Consider the following 14,704-nt stretch of genomic DNA (forward strand, 5'->3'; position numbering starts at 1 on the left):
TACATAGTTTGTCCACCAGAGGGCATTTGACAATGTCACTGTTGGAAACACAAACATCTAGAACACCACAAACACAACTACTAGTTGATGTGAGCAGTGTTGGGGAGAATGTAAATAAATAACAACACATAACAAATCTTAAGAAATGCATTTACATCTCGTGTGTCTTAAAGAAACAAATCAGCCGATAAATCTGTTTTCAAAATAATGATAATAATAAAAATAAAATAAATGGTGACAGTATCTGTCCCACAAATCCTATATAGGTCGGACTCCAAACTAAACTGGCGACGACGTAGAAACATGGAAACGGAGCTGTGCACACCTGAGTCATAAACTGTGTTTAAATCCAGTTATAATACACCTTTCAGTTAATTCAGTGCTATTAAACCACTATAATGTAGTTTAAATGGTGAATATCAAATACTCGCCAAACTGCTGCACTGAAAACAACATATCCATTCTCTCTCACACAAAGGCCACCAGTCTGAAACGTTAGCATGCTGTCGACTTTTTCCTGAAGTTTTGTGTAACACATTTAACAGCTTTTAATTAAGATAATAACAGCATGTTTTAATTCTGAAATCCATTATAGGAATCCACATGCTCAGAAATGAATTGAGGAATAGCACCGATGACTGCTTTATATCAGTAAAATCGATTAATAGCCATCCCCAAGCAACATGAGTAATGATTAAGAGTCAAGTGCCCATAAAAGGCAAGTTCAAATCTTAGTAAAGCATTCACTATGTGGAATACAAAATATTTGTCATGCTCATGAACTTTGACCTGAAGCATTTTTAGATTTTATGGGTCAGTCTGTATTGGTGTGTGGGTGTGCCGCTCGTAGGAAAATGAAACCTCAGAAAGTCCCACTTGTAAAGTGACGGGAAGACTTTGGCCACTGTGAAACCATACTATGAAATTAGTATAAGCTGTGATTAGATGATTACAGAACAGAAAGAGACAGAGAAAGAAAGAGGAGCTTTCTCAATAAGCTTGCATAGCATGAATAGACATCTAATAGGCAAACCTATTCACGTGCTTTTTTCAATCTCTTTTTTGAAACCAGTTCCGGTTCTCAAGTCACTTTAGTTTCACAACTTTCTCTCGGTGTTTGTTCAGTCTTTAAATTGCAACGGGTCATCCACACAGTTGGTTGATAGCATACATGCCCTGAGAGCAAGGGGGCTAAAGGTCATAGCAGCATTAAAGCATCAGCCTCGAGTATAATGAGCTGAACTGCAGTTTTGTGGTAGAATAACAGCTGTTCAAACAATTTCAGCACGCACAGGTAAAATCCTCATGCTGCAATGAGCGTGTGTGAATACGCAAAGATGTGTGTGACGATGAACTGCTGCTAAAGGAATGCGTTTGTGTCAGCGTTTAACACTGATAAGAGAACGTGAAAACATCACAACATGATGACACTTGTTAAGAGACAACACTATGTGAACAAGTGTGAGCAATGCAGAAAAGGAATGAGGTGAGGCAGACAGAAGTTAGGCGAGAGCTAGAGTCATGAATACCATTTCTTCTTTCCATATTTAGACTTTTTTGAGTTTTAAGTATTTTCTCCCTCGTCTGCTGATACAGAACTGAATCCATCTGCTTACTGAACATTTGGAGAATCGAGCAGTGTTATTTGGTGTATGCTCTGTATTACTCTGTTTTTGTCTGCCTCATATATGAGTCATTATATATGCAGACCAGCAATGAGCATATATATCGATCAGGCTCTATTTCACATAGAGAAGAAGAAGAAGGATACAATCTCAACTAACTGCATGACTTAAAAGATCAACATCAAGATTGGAATTAAGGTTGAGTAACTTTAACTGAACATGTTACAAAATCTAAAATACTATCCTTGTGTGGTGTTATTCTGAAATACACATTACCACTGTGTTTGGAGACAGCTGGGCTGACTTCTTGAGTATCAGCTGACAGGTTTCCCTAACCTTAAAAACAGAACAATTGCATAATGACTGAAACTAGCACCATTTCCTAACAATGACCCACAAGCTCAGTTTCAACATCATTGAGATGCAAATTGTCATCAGTATTTACCAATGGGCATCAGTACTTTTCACAGAAAAATGGGGAATGACTGGAATCACAGCATTGTAAGTAGGTAAAGATGTACTCTTAGGCTTCGCTCCTGGGTTCAAGTGGTCGTTCCATTTCTCACATAAATTGGCTATGAACTGCAAACCTGCAATCCTTCATGCCCAGCATGTACAAATCCTCATCAGTTGAAAGAATGGCCACTGGCCTGTAGGTGTAAATAGACTGAGGAGTCCAGTCTGACAATGTAGCTCATCCGTTTAGCCAGTGATTGTTTAATTTCCCAGATGTATAATTCCCTGCAATCCTATTGGCACTTAAATTCATTTACTGTATTGCTCTGTTTGTACCAAGGGACCCATTCCTTGGGGTTGGTAAGCCACTGAGATGCATGTCTTGGTTGTTCTGACCCTCCGGACACAAAGGATCAGCACACTTTTCACTATCGGACCATCGCGTGATTGCAGCCTCTCCCCAATTCTCTGAAAACAGCACTCTTGGCCACTGATTAAGGGTCAAAACAATTTGCATATCAATGATTATGAAACTGATCTCGTGGCTCAGTGTTATACAGTGCTGCTGGTTTTGATTGTTATGCAGCTGTACTGTTCATAAGGCTGAGGAAACCTGAAGTCTGCTGTGACTGAAGGAATCAGAATGGTGATGAAACGTTTCTCCCACTGAAAACGTTGCGTCCAGATGAACAGAAATCAACCTTACTAATTCATTTCTGAGGATGTCTCAACACAGTCTGTGTCCTATCAGCAAAACATATTGTTAACATTTTAAATGCCAGTAATTGATGTTTATGCTGAAGTACAAGAGATAATTATTCAACCATATTAACTCTTACTGGTTTCGGCACAGACTGGTCTCGTGCCCTCCCTAGCTCACACACTTAACTATTTACATAGCACTTAATGCTCTGCAGTGTCACTGGGAGGAAAGTGTCTTTAGACAAACTGAGCAACGTGTAACTCTGCACCACGTGTTACAGGGAGGGCCACAAAAATGCATTTCCATTTAAGATTTGTGGTGTAAACACTCACATAAAGGAATAACACAATAAAGAAATCATGAATTGATCTCAAAGTGATTGACAATTACTAATGAAACTAATGAAGAAATTATATGAATAGAACTAATCTACAGAGGCAGCAATTGTCCTTTCTCCAAAAAGGCCAAGGACATCAATAATAATTGATTACTATACATTATTTTCTTTCATCACCACGGCTATTGTTCTCCTTTGTCATCAGTCTCTGCCACCATCATCTGCTTTCATGTGACCTCTAAATGTCCCACCCCAGCCGCCCATTTCAGTCGCTGCTTTCCTTCAATTTCCTTCCCTTCACCTTCACTGTATTACCCCCGCTTTCCTGCTGCACTTCTGTGTCCTTCCCCTTGCACGGATAAGAGGAGGAAATGACAGCTGATCCTCAAAGTCTCCTGCGATTATGAATTGGAAATTTTCTGAGCGTAAGCCTCGCGGTAGCTAATAGACAACCACGGTCAATTCATTCAGACACATCAATAGCTCTTAACATACAGCCGTTCCACCTTCTGCCTGGCTGCTCCGCATCCTGTTCATTCACTGTTTTCCCATCCTAACACAGGGCGCGCACACACAGTTTGCTTGGCAGAGCTTGGCAGTGCTTCATCAGCCTGAGCCTTGGCATTAGAAGCCCGCTGCGGCTGAATGGAGACCTCAGTGGCTCTGTGATGAGAAAGGGGAGAAAGAAGAAAAAGAAAGACACAGGGAGAAGAGACACAGCAGAGGAGCTCAGACGAAATAAATGTGCAGAGTGAAACGTGTGCAATAATGGAAGAGAAGCAATGACAGAGAGCGACAGAGAAAAAGCAGATTAAGATGAGAGAGAGGGAGAGAGAGAAACAAGGGGAGTGACTGTATAGAATGCAGAGCAGGTAGATGACAGAGTGGATTACTGCAGCAGGAATGCAGCAGTGGCTGCAGGAAGAGGGGAGAGAAAGAGGGAGAAGAGGAGATGTAGCAGAAGGTAAAATGATGACGTGAGGAGATGTGCGTCCCCGTGGGATGATGCGGTACTTACAGATCGTCTCGTTCTAACTAAGAGCAGCGTGTGACTGCAGATTGCAAAAGTACATCAAGGAAAAAAACAAAAACAAATGATAAACTAAACTGAGTGTAAAAGCATAAATCATTCATAAAATAAAAGAATCATGCTCCTGTAAGTGAGAGATGTAAATAGGGTCGGGAAGTGCCTTCAGAGTTTCCTGTTTTAATGTTGGTTTTAATGGTCTCTGTCAGTTTTAGGATTACCATCCAGAATAATAAACATGTTTAATGGAAGCTCGGTTTAGACACAGAACACGCCCTGGCCACATATTGACCTTATACACTTGTGGGATGTGATAAGACAGTGATACACACTGTCTGCTGACTAATCTGACGTAAGAACGCAGACACCCACACACACCCACTGAGCACTGAATGAAGTTTGAAGATAAAGTTTGCGAATCCCTTTGGCTGTCTGCTATGACTCATAATAAAATGTGACCTGATCTTCATTGAAGTTATCATTTCTTGGATTGAGTTACTCACACAGCCTCCTTTATATATTTTCTGCAGCTTCTTATGAGAATTGCACAACAGCGAGGAGGAACTCTGGAACATCCTTCCTTACGAGGCCGTTTCAGTTCAGCAGGATTTCTGGGATGCCTTGAGGTCACAACATCTCAGTTGGGTTAATATCAGTAATCTGATTTTGCCATTGCAAAACGTACATTTCCAACTAAACCGTGGACAGACCTCTCAACCACTTCAGGAAAAGGGACTGCTGCCTTGAAGTTGTCCTCTAAAAAATATTTAAAACAAATTTGAGTTTAGGTCCAGGCTCTGAGTCAGCAGAGCAGCCCCAAACTTTGATGTCCCCTTCAGCATTCTTCATCTTTTTTTCTTCATGTTTTGGTGCTCATACAGGTCCCGCTTCCTGCGAGCATTGCATTGTGCACTGTGTTTGATCTTTTTAATTTCAAACCTGACTCACAGTAGCTTTTGAAGATTTAGAGGTTCACTTACGTTGAGTGATCCCTCTGTGTGCTTGTGTGTTATTAGTCACACCATTTGTCCTTTCCGCTGCCCTCAGTGAATATCAAACCGTATTTTACTGGAAATTGCATTTTTTTTTTGCAACTGTACATGTATGTACCACTCCTGTGTTACTTTAGGCTATAGGGAAGGAAATGCGGCGCCGGCATTTGTGCCCAACAGGAAACAGACTCACAAAAGAGTAGAGGAGGGGTTGAGGAGGCGAGGAGGCAAGGAGGAGGGGGAAAGGAAGGGAAGAAAAGTAGGCAAGACTGGAGGATGAGGAGAAGAAGTGAAGGGAAAGATGTGAGAGTTTAACCAGACTAGCCTGAAACTGAGAAGCTATCTAACACGGTTAGTGACCTAATGCATTTAAATACCAACTGCAATACTCTGGTAGGTTTTGACTCAACTTCAAACGTAACTAATAAACTAAACTTCACTACTTCTGTCCCCGGAGCTGCTGAGAACGCGAGAAAACAGCAAGCCTGACAATCTCAGAAGAGGTTGATTTGGCACAACTCAATGTTGCACTCAACTAATGGTGCTATCCATCCACTATAATGTCAGTTGGTAATTATGTGTCAAAGAAGAAGTGCTGCCGTATGAGCTGTAAACTGGAAAGGGCTGAAGAGAAATACCAAATAGTTTATTTTCCACTTTAGACAAGAAGAGGAATGAACTAGAGGACGAGAAGGAGAGCACTAAATCACAGTTGACTTTATTCACACAAGTGGAGATGTATCAGCCTTATAGATAAAACTGTATGGGGTCATAACATCTGCCTGGTCACTTAATGCTTATTAGTGTAAAATAGGTAACAAGAACAGTGGGTTAAGAGTAGGGATGGGTATTGTTTAGGTTTTATCCGATACCGGTGCCAAACCGGTGCTTAAAGAATGGAGAACACAAAATTGGTCCAAAAACCTCTCATGTTCAGCTGTTTTTTTGTAAAATGATAACAATGTTAGCCTTTTCTGCAGCTATGGGGCATATATGGTATCACTCTTGGCTGGAAGCAGTGCTTAAACAATGGAAAAAAAACACAAACTTTGTCCAAAAACCTCTCATGTTTAACTGTTTTCCACTTTTTCTTTGGTCATTTTAGCCTTTTTGGCCAGGGTGAAGGGAGTATCTGCCATCAAACAAGAAGACAGCCGCATGTAGCTATGATGATGTTTGCTAGTTTACCTTACATGCATTAATGTAATAACGTGGTGAGCCTACTCAACGTAAATTACACACGAACAACATTAAGCTACTCACGCAGAGAAGAACGGCTGCTGCTGCCATCATCATCATCATCATTTCTGCTACACTGGCAGGGCTAGGGGCCAGGACTCTCCTCTTCGTGTTTTTGGGGGATGTCGCTAACTCCGGGTCCGATAACAGGCACCACACCCGCAGTAGATGTGCTCGGTGTGAGGTCTCGCAGCAAGCTATCAAATACAGCGCATTTTTCGGCTTTTAAAAAAAACGCTATGCGTCGCCAGGTGTTTCATCGGATTTGAGGTGTTACCTCTTTTGACAGTATCACAGTATCAGCTTAAAGCACTTGTTGCAGGCTGCTGACTTTGCATATTTTGCTGTGAAGTACAGCCAGACTTTTTACTGCTTCGCCTTGGGCATTTTTAATCTGTAGCTCTGCCCTAAAAGAACGTACGTACCTGGACTCGCCTACTATCCTCGGAAACGTAAAATGATTGGCTAGAATTCAAAGTGTATGACATCTCAGGAAAAAAAAGCACCGAAATAAAGCACCGAAATGTGCGCTGCTTTTCGGTCTGGTTACTACCGTTTATGTCAGAACCGGTGCCATCATGGCACCGGACACCGGTACCCATCCCTAGTTAAGAGGCTATATTAGACAACTTCCTGATTACAGATTATGTCTTTAAAAAAAAAATCTGCTTAGATTGGCAGGAGTGTAAGTGCAGGCCTGCTGGGCTTGTACACACTGGCAGAAATCCTAAAAATCACAAAGAACTTCCCACAACTTACTTAATTTAAGATGCATCCTTTCCTCTAAAGCAAATCAAGCTCCACAAACTCTCCATCCTGTGGTTAAAACACACAGAGAGGGCGTGAGGTTAGTAAAAATGGAAGCACTGGTCATCATTATATCAACACACACACTCATGCCATCTTTCGCCATTGTTATCTTTGGCACTTGACAAAGCCCGGGGCCGGCGGCCGGGCTGACAAAGCAGTCACTGTAAGGGAGATCGTTCACAGTCAAGCTAAGAGGCTAAGAATGAGCTAACTGCTCAGATATGGGGCACATTCTGAGGCTTTGCAATAGACTCATGCATGAGCAGACAAGCAATGTTTGGCCACGACAACAGAAGGCCCTATTCAGTTCTCTGGGGAGGCACTGGTAAACACACACACACACACACGCACCATTATCATAATCATCATCATCCTAGAAGCTCTCATCTGCTTCAAAACATGTGTGCACACACACACACACACACACACACACACACACACACACACACACACACACACACACACACACACACACACACACACACACACACACACACACACACACACACACACACACAAACAACCCAGACTTGAAGCATTCCACTACAGTAGCATTCCATATGTTTGGTTAAGCGCAGAGAATCCAGATTTAAGACCCGAGTCTGGACTGAATTTAAAGGATGAGAAGGAAAGGCTGAGAAATGAAGTAGAGGACTGGGCCGAAAGACAAAGGGAACACTGCTGGAAACTGTAAGCAGCAGCAGGACGCTCACTTTTGTAACTGTACATCAGAGAGGGAACATTATTTACGACATAACAAGCTTGAGTTTCGAGACATGGAAAATGAAGAACAATGTAAAGTCTGAGAATCTAATTCACAAATGCCATCCTGATGAAGACAGAGCAGGCTCATAAACAAGAAAGCAAGCTCTGATTTGTAACCGTTTTGCCCACAAAAAGGGAAATGGAAAATACTTGTGTAGTTGACACTAGTTTTTATGAATGATTAAAAAGAACAACACGAATCCTCTAAAATCTGTGGTTCTCAGACTTTTTAAGCATCCACCCCAGAAGCACAAAAATAAGTTTACACCCGCTCAATATTTCTTTTCATTTCCTGGATGCCTGTTCTAGCAAGCAAATGATTCCACGCTTCAAAAAAACCTATTGTGTTTACCCTCTGTTGTCTAATGGATCAAAGAAAATGAGCTACAACATGCTGATGTGGGAGCTTCAAGGCCATGGCTGAGCGAGTTTCATTTTTTTTAATATATATATTTTAGCAACTGGTGTATCTGCGATATCATCAGTATCCTTACATGACAAAGGTTTTCAAAAGCATCACAATATCAATGATACAGACACAATACTTTAATGCTTGTTAGCATGTACAACAACAACAACAACAACAACAACAAGACAAGGCCAGGCATGTCTGAGACCGAGAGCCACGTGTCAGCTTCTGCTGATGCTGATGAGCACCTAAAAAAGAGCTACTTCAACAACCAGCAGAGTAGTTGGCAAAATATGCAAAAAAAACTGTTTCTGGAATGGTGGAAACAAACTTGTTTCACCACTTTAAGGGGAAACACGCCAATGTGTGCAACAGGGGTAAGAAGGTATGTAAAGAGGAGATACGAGCAGCTGCCGACACGCGACCCAAATGTAAACAAGTGACTCAGAGCACTCCGTATGACAGGAAGAGCAAACGGTGGATGGAAATTACTGATGCAGGTACATGGCGGAAAGGCAGCTGGTTAAGATAAAGTAAGATAAACTATCCAAGGTAGGAAAAAGTTTTCGGTTTTGATTTAACTATCAAAGTGCGACAGGTGCCATCACTGGAAAAAAACAAAAACAAAAAAGACTACTTCTCCTACCACTTTATATAAGAGACTGTAAAGCAGTTTCCCTTTATTTAACCTAGGCTGAACTAAGGAAGGGTGGCAAGTGATGTACTCAAATACTGTTTGATCATGTAAGTACCTTCTGACAGACACAGAGCACTTGCCTTTTACTTGATCCTGCCACTCTCAACCCCTTTCCATGAGTCTATTTGTTCTTTCACATCTTTACTCCGGAGGAAGGAGATAACCCAGCAGCTCTGCGCTCAGCCATGTCATGTTCGACTGATGAAAGCAGCCGTATAACACAGGTTTTGCTGAATCATCTGACATTCTCACGATTCATGACATTACAGCACTGCCGTAAACCAAATGTGTAATTCTGCTGAGCATAACAAAACGAGAGTGTGTGATTAATGAAATTGATTATAATTGAAACGTATGACTTCACTGATCAGATTTGACACATTTTTTTATGGTCCCAAAGAAATTATAAACCCATGTTTGTCTGCTTTTGTGTGTGCTGTTGAGTTGCGTATTTCTGTGCGTGTGTGTGAAGGAAGTTCAGATGGTTAGCCAGCCCATAACCAAGGAAAATTAAAAACAGCTGTCTCCTGCTCATCCCTCACACCCACTCGCTTCCCTTTATACACGCAGGTTGTGGAGAATTCATCATTCTACTCAGCAGAATTAAGTGAAACAGTGTGAGGTGGAGCTTCCTTCAGAATGCGTGTTGGTGACTTACCTATCAGACACCTGAGGGCTCTACTACAAAGAAGTTTTAGGGGGTTAGCAAGGTAACGCCGGGGTTTTTAGTGTCAGTTCACCCTAAAATAGTGAATTCATTCCTTTCGATGGCCCATGGACCTCACTGTGCATGTAGTAATAGGGTCTAGATGTCTTTTTTGGCTTTCGCTGAGGAGCATTAATCAAGAAATACATTTTTAGGAGCCATCTCTGTGATTTTTCTTCCCTCCATTTGGAGCAAGTAATCGTAAAACAGGTGCCTATATTATTCTATAAGCAGTAATATAGTGTTATCATCTGTAAACAGTTATCCAGATAAGTGAAGCCAGATAAGGAAAAGACATCCTTGGTATACTAAACTTGGTTCCTAATACCCCAGTTCAGTTGTTTTTCTTTCCCTTACATCAAGTTTAATTTGCATGAAAAGAAACAAATTTTTAGGAGCATCTTTACTCCTTGATTTTTGAATTGTTTGCGGCAAATAATGTTAAAACAACTTCTTATATTGTTCTTTAAGCTGTAATATGATCTTATGATCTTAAACAGTGGGATTATCAATGTTACCTGGAGTAAAGCCAGATAGGGAAAAGATATTCTTTGTGTACTGAACTTGCTTCCTAATACAGTTTTCCCCCTTCCTTACATCATGTGTCATTTACACAAGTTTAAACTGACTTTTTACTTTTTATGTATCAGGAAAATGTCTTATAAATGTCTGACTTGTATTAAAAAAAAAAAAAAAAAAAGCTACACCTAGCTCTACTGCAATGCAGTAAATGCAGTCTACTGCAAAAATCCCTGCAATAAACTCAGCTTTCGTGCAGCCACTGAAATTTATGGCATTATGGAAACTTGCTTTTATGGGATGGACAAAATATTAGAAAAATCTCTCAGTTAATCAAGACACAATTCAGCGGCACCGTAAGCACGAGCCTCTAAAATGACTAATGTTGAGCACACAGAAACACCACCTAACAAGAAAGAATGCCTCTAAAGACTAAAGTGGAAAGTGAGGATACATTTGTATTAAATTAGTTTTAATGTTACCTTATCTGCTTTTTCAGACCAAGTTTATTTATTTTCCCCCATACTATAATAGTAAAAGTATTTAGTTTTCATTACATGCACAGTGTGTTAACACAGCATTAACTATGTGAAACAGGGCAGAAATCCCTGTTAAGGGGTTTTCCTCCAATAAATTCCTCATAAACACACAATGTGTCATTTACTGTGCCTTTATCATCCTTTTATGATTTATGCAGTATCTCTTGATATTTTTTTACAGAACTTTGGCTTTCACTTTCACATGCAGTATGCCAAAGTTCGAGGTGTGAGTTTATTTTTCAACACCCGAACTTACGACACGTTGTTGTTGTTTCACTCCACAGATAAACTGAATAAAATAAATGAAACAAGGCAGAACCAAAGCAGGACAAAGAGAACTCAGGTTCTGTTTCTTCCACGAGAGAACATTTCAAGTCCTCAAACGCCGTCCTGGGTTCCAGCGGCCAGGCGCTCCTTGTTTGCACGGGAGCCCATTTCCTGTGTGTGATTAGAAAAAGTGTGTGTGTGTGTGTGTGTGTGTGTGTGTGTGTGTGTGTGTGTGTGTGTGTGTGTGTAGACGTCTATGTATATGTGTGTGCACACTGGGGCTTGCAGTTCAGTTAGGTCCGAGGTTGTTTTGTCTGCTAAGGGGGAAAGGAATGCCCAAATCAAACATGGTGAATAAGATGCCTAGAAAGAAACACAAAGAGAAAAGAACCAGGAGTGAGGAGAAAGATGGAGAACGGTAGGGAAACAGCAAAGCAGCAGACAGAAGGAGCGAGCAAGAGAAAGGAGGAGGGAACAGCAGTGAAGAGCAGAAAAAGAGGCTGTTTTTCCATTTGCTGCCAACTGCGTTCCTGCTGCTATTATAATGGAGCAGGAAGGTGGAGCAAGAATTTTGTTAACAGGCTGATGAGCTGTCATATGGAAAATCATCCACCTCTTTAACTTCGCCGTGAACCTGCAGAACCTGCCCTAATATCTAATGACTTACAGCCTTGCAGCCCTCCCTGCTCCGCAAATAACAGCTGAGGCATTCACAGCTACTTCTCACTAGAAGGGCAGATTATTTTGTACCATTAATCATTATCCAACAACAGTAATATGACAGCTAGCAATGTCACAGAACGACTTTACTGGCTTCACGCCACCACTCAAGAGGACAGGAACTTCCTGACATGATAACTTGGCAAAATATGACGGGGTCATTAAAGGTCAAAATGACTGGTTAGAATAAGTTCCTGCAATAGGAATCAGAAAAATTATACTGCAGGGAATTAATTTTATGAACCGATTCAGTGTACTCATCCTTTTAATTACTTTAAACCATCACACTTTTAAACAACAGCCATTTAAACCTCAAAATGTATTTACCAAATGTTAGTCGGAACAAAGGAATCCCTGACATCCTTGTTTTTACGGTTACTTTCATTCTCAGCTCAGTAATACATGACAAATTATAGCTTGTATCAATGCAAAATATTAATAATAAAATAAATTATTAAACTTAACAATTTCTCTCAAACTGTAGTGAAAATAAAGTGTAATGCTGATAAAAAGGACTAATAATTAGGTGTACATACATTCTTATATATATTAAAATATATCAATATAATAATATTATATTATAGGTATTAAAAAACAAATTTAATGAACTTATATCATTTACTGTACTGTTTATAATCATCTAACAGGACATCAAACCTTTTCTCTTTTTCACTTGTCTCAAGAATTTTCCATGTAGCTGCTTGGATCCTTTGATTGCTCATACCGAGGCTCTTAACGAAATAAAATATCTATGTTCGGGTAGGTGAAGGTGATTTTTGGCACAGATTTTAATATGAAGATGCAAACTGAAATTTTATCTAAACATTATCTGTTCTGGCACACAAGCACTGTCACTTTCATTTAAAATCTAAATTTTGCTTTTTAAAAGAGCAAACTCATTTTGGACCAACTCAAAATCCTGGTATTAGAAGTTTCCCATTTGCAGTCTGGGTAATGCCGAGCGGTTGTTTTTGAGCAGGTTTTGATTGCATGCAGGTAAACAGTGTGCATGAAGAGTAAAAGAGAAATGTGCTTGCTGAAATGCGATTGTCTGGTAATGACGTATTTTATCTGCATTCATGGGCTGTAAGCAATGAACAGAACAGGAAGCCTGCATCAGGATATGTGCTGGAAGCCCCGAAACACTGACTGCTGCCACGAGAGATTACAACACAAACAACAAAGCAAACAAACTAAAAAAAAATAAAATAAAAAAAAATAAAAAAAATTGTGACATGATGTGAGTAAGCATTTTGGATTCACCATAACAGGTTGTGGACAAAGGTAAGCCTGCTACAAAAACATTACTAGCTACGTGGGTGGAGTTAGTCATAGTAAACAAATTCTGTAGTCCTAGTCAAACGTTATATTTTCAACAAGCACACACTGAGAACGCTAAACAAGAAAGACTTATACACTCACTTTATAAACTAAAAGGAAAACTCTTTGCTGAGTGCACTGTGACTCTCCTACTTCCCAGTTCCAAAGTTCAGTTTCCAAACACTTCCTTGTGTTGCGCACACGAGGTGGACTCTGCCTTTGCACGAATGAGCCACTGCTTGACTGGCAGAGCAGAATTGATAGGCTGCTATTGTTTCCTTTTAAGGTCAATTGTGTCTCAAATGCTTGGCATGTCTGAGAGTACAGCTGGCTGGCAGGAGAGATAAAACACTAATTTTACTACATTCTTCTGCGCAGTCCACACCTAGGGAGAAAGGGGGAGACAGAGACAGAGAGAGTATTTAAAACAAGTAGGGATATGAAAGATTTGAGCTGGTTTGGAAAGAGAAAAGAAGAAGAAAAAAAGTATAGTTATGGTTAAAGAATGAAAACAAGGTGAAGACTACAGGTTTGGCCAAGTGGGTGAGCACTTTGACAGGGGCATCAAGCTTTGCTGTGCCCTTATTTGACTGGGCAGTCAAAACACGTCACCACAGTGGGTAAACACGCACATATATACATGGATGCCTACCCACACAGAGAACTAAACATCTCCCAGGATGACAGACCAAATCGCATTTCATTGTCTCAAATTCGCATGTTTGACTCCTTAGCTTAAGATGCAGCGTTTAAATATTCTGCTCCAGAGTGATGGAGACTGTGAGGTGGGGTGGGGGTGGGGACAGCCAAACCAGCTTAGTATTGCAAATAAACCAGACGCTGTGAGAAAGCGTGGCAGCCGGCTGAAGGTTGGATCATAAATTATGCCTGGTATTCCACAATGTTCCACAGTGCACAAATGATCCACTCAGGGACTCGGGAATGATATTATGGGATTCCTGTGTGGCTTCAGTGTCTGAATGTGTCCACATGTACACACACATGGCACACACAAAAACCTCAGCCAAGGACGAGCCACATGCTCAAGTCTAAAAGTGTATCGTGCAACAATGAGCGTATGCTGACAAATAAAACAACCAAAATTAAATCAGAACAAACAGTTTACTTGTGTTTTTTGATAGTTCTGATAGTAATCCAAATGTTGACTTAGAGGGAAGGGACCACCGGAGAAGAGCTGATGACTCGGGCATGGCCAGACTGGCTGTGCGTGTCTGCTTTAGTTAAGCAGATGGGCGAGTATGTGTGTAATGACCGTATTATCTGAAACATGTTGAACTGGTCTGAGAATGTCCCACTGAACTCGACACAGCCGTAGTCCTTAAGTGATTTGTACATTAAGGCCTCAGTCACACAGACCAGTCAGCGACCCACTGGAAACCTCTGTTCATTAGGGAAAAACGCATATTCCCTGAATGCTTGGCAAGTGGTTGCTGGCTGTTGCTAAGTGACAATGGTCAATGAATGCTTGGATTGCTAACAGAATCCCACAGTCACCCGTAATGTGCATGGAGGACACCAACGTGTCTGCAAATACTTGCCATTTATTCGAGCT

General features: G+C 40.8%; 1 protein-coding gene across 4 annotated transcripts in view; it reads right to left on the reverse strand.

Annotated features, from left to right (window-relative positions):
* The window catches only part of luzp1 (leucine zipper protein 1), a 51,389-nt gene that overhangs the window by 25,104 nt on the left and 11,581 nt on the right, over positions 1 to 14,704 (reverse strand). Inside the window, exon 2 of one of the 4 annotated variants that reach the window (XM_084914697.1) lies at positions 7,139 to 7,195. The exons of 2 other annotated variants lie outside the window; for them this stretch is intronic. The gene's annotated coding sequence lies outside the window, so the exon portion shown is untranslated. One more of the 4 variants, XM_084914699.1, reaches the window with a different exon arrangement.

This window comes from Perissodus microlepis, chromosome 19 (genome assembly GCF_051167445.1).
Source record: "Perissodus microlepis isolate ML-2025 ecotype Zambia chromosome 19, ASM5116744v1, whole genome shotgun sequence".
Lineage (NCBI taxonomy): Eukaryota > Metazoa > Chordata > Actinopteri > Cichliformes > Cichlidae > Perissodus > Perissodus microlepis.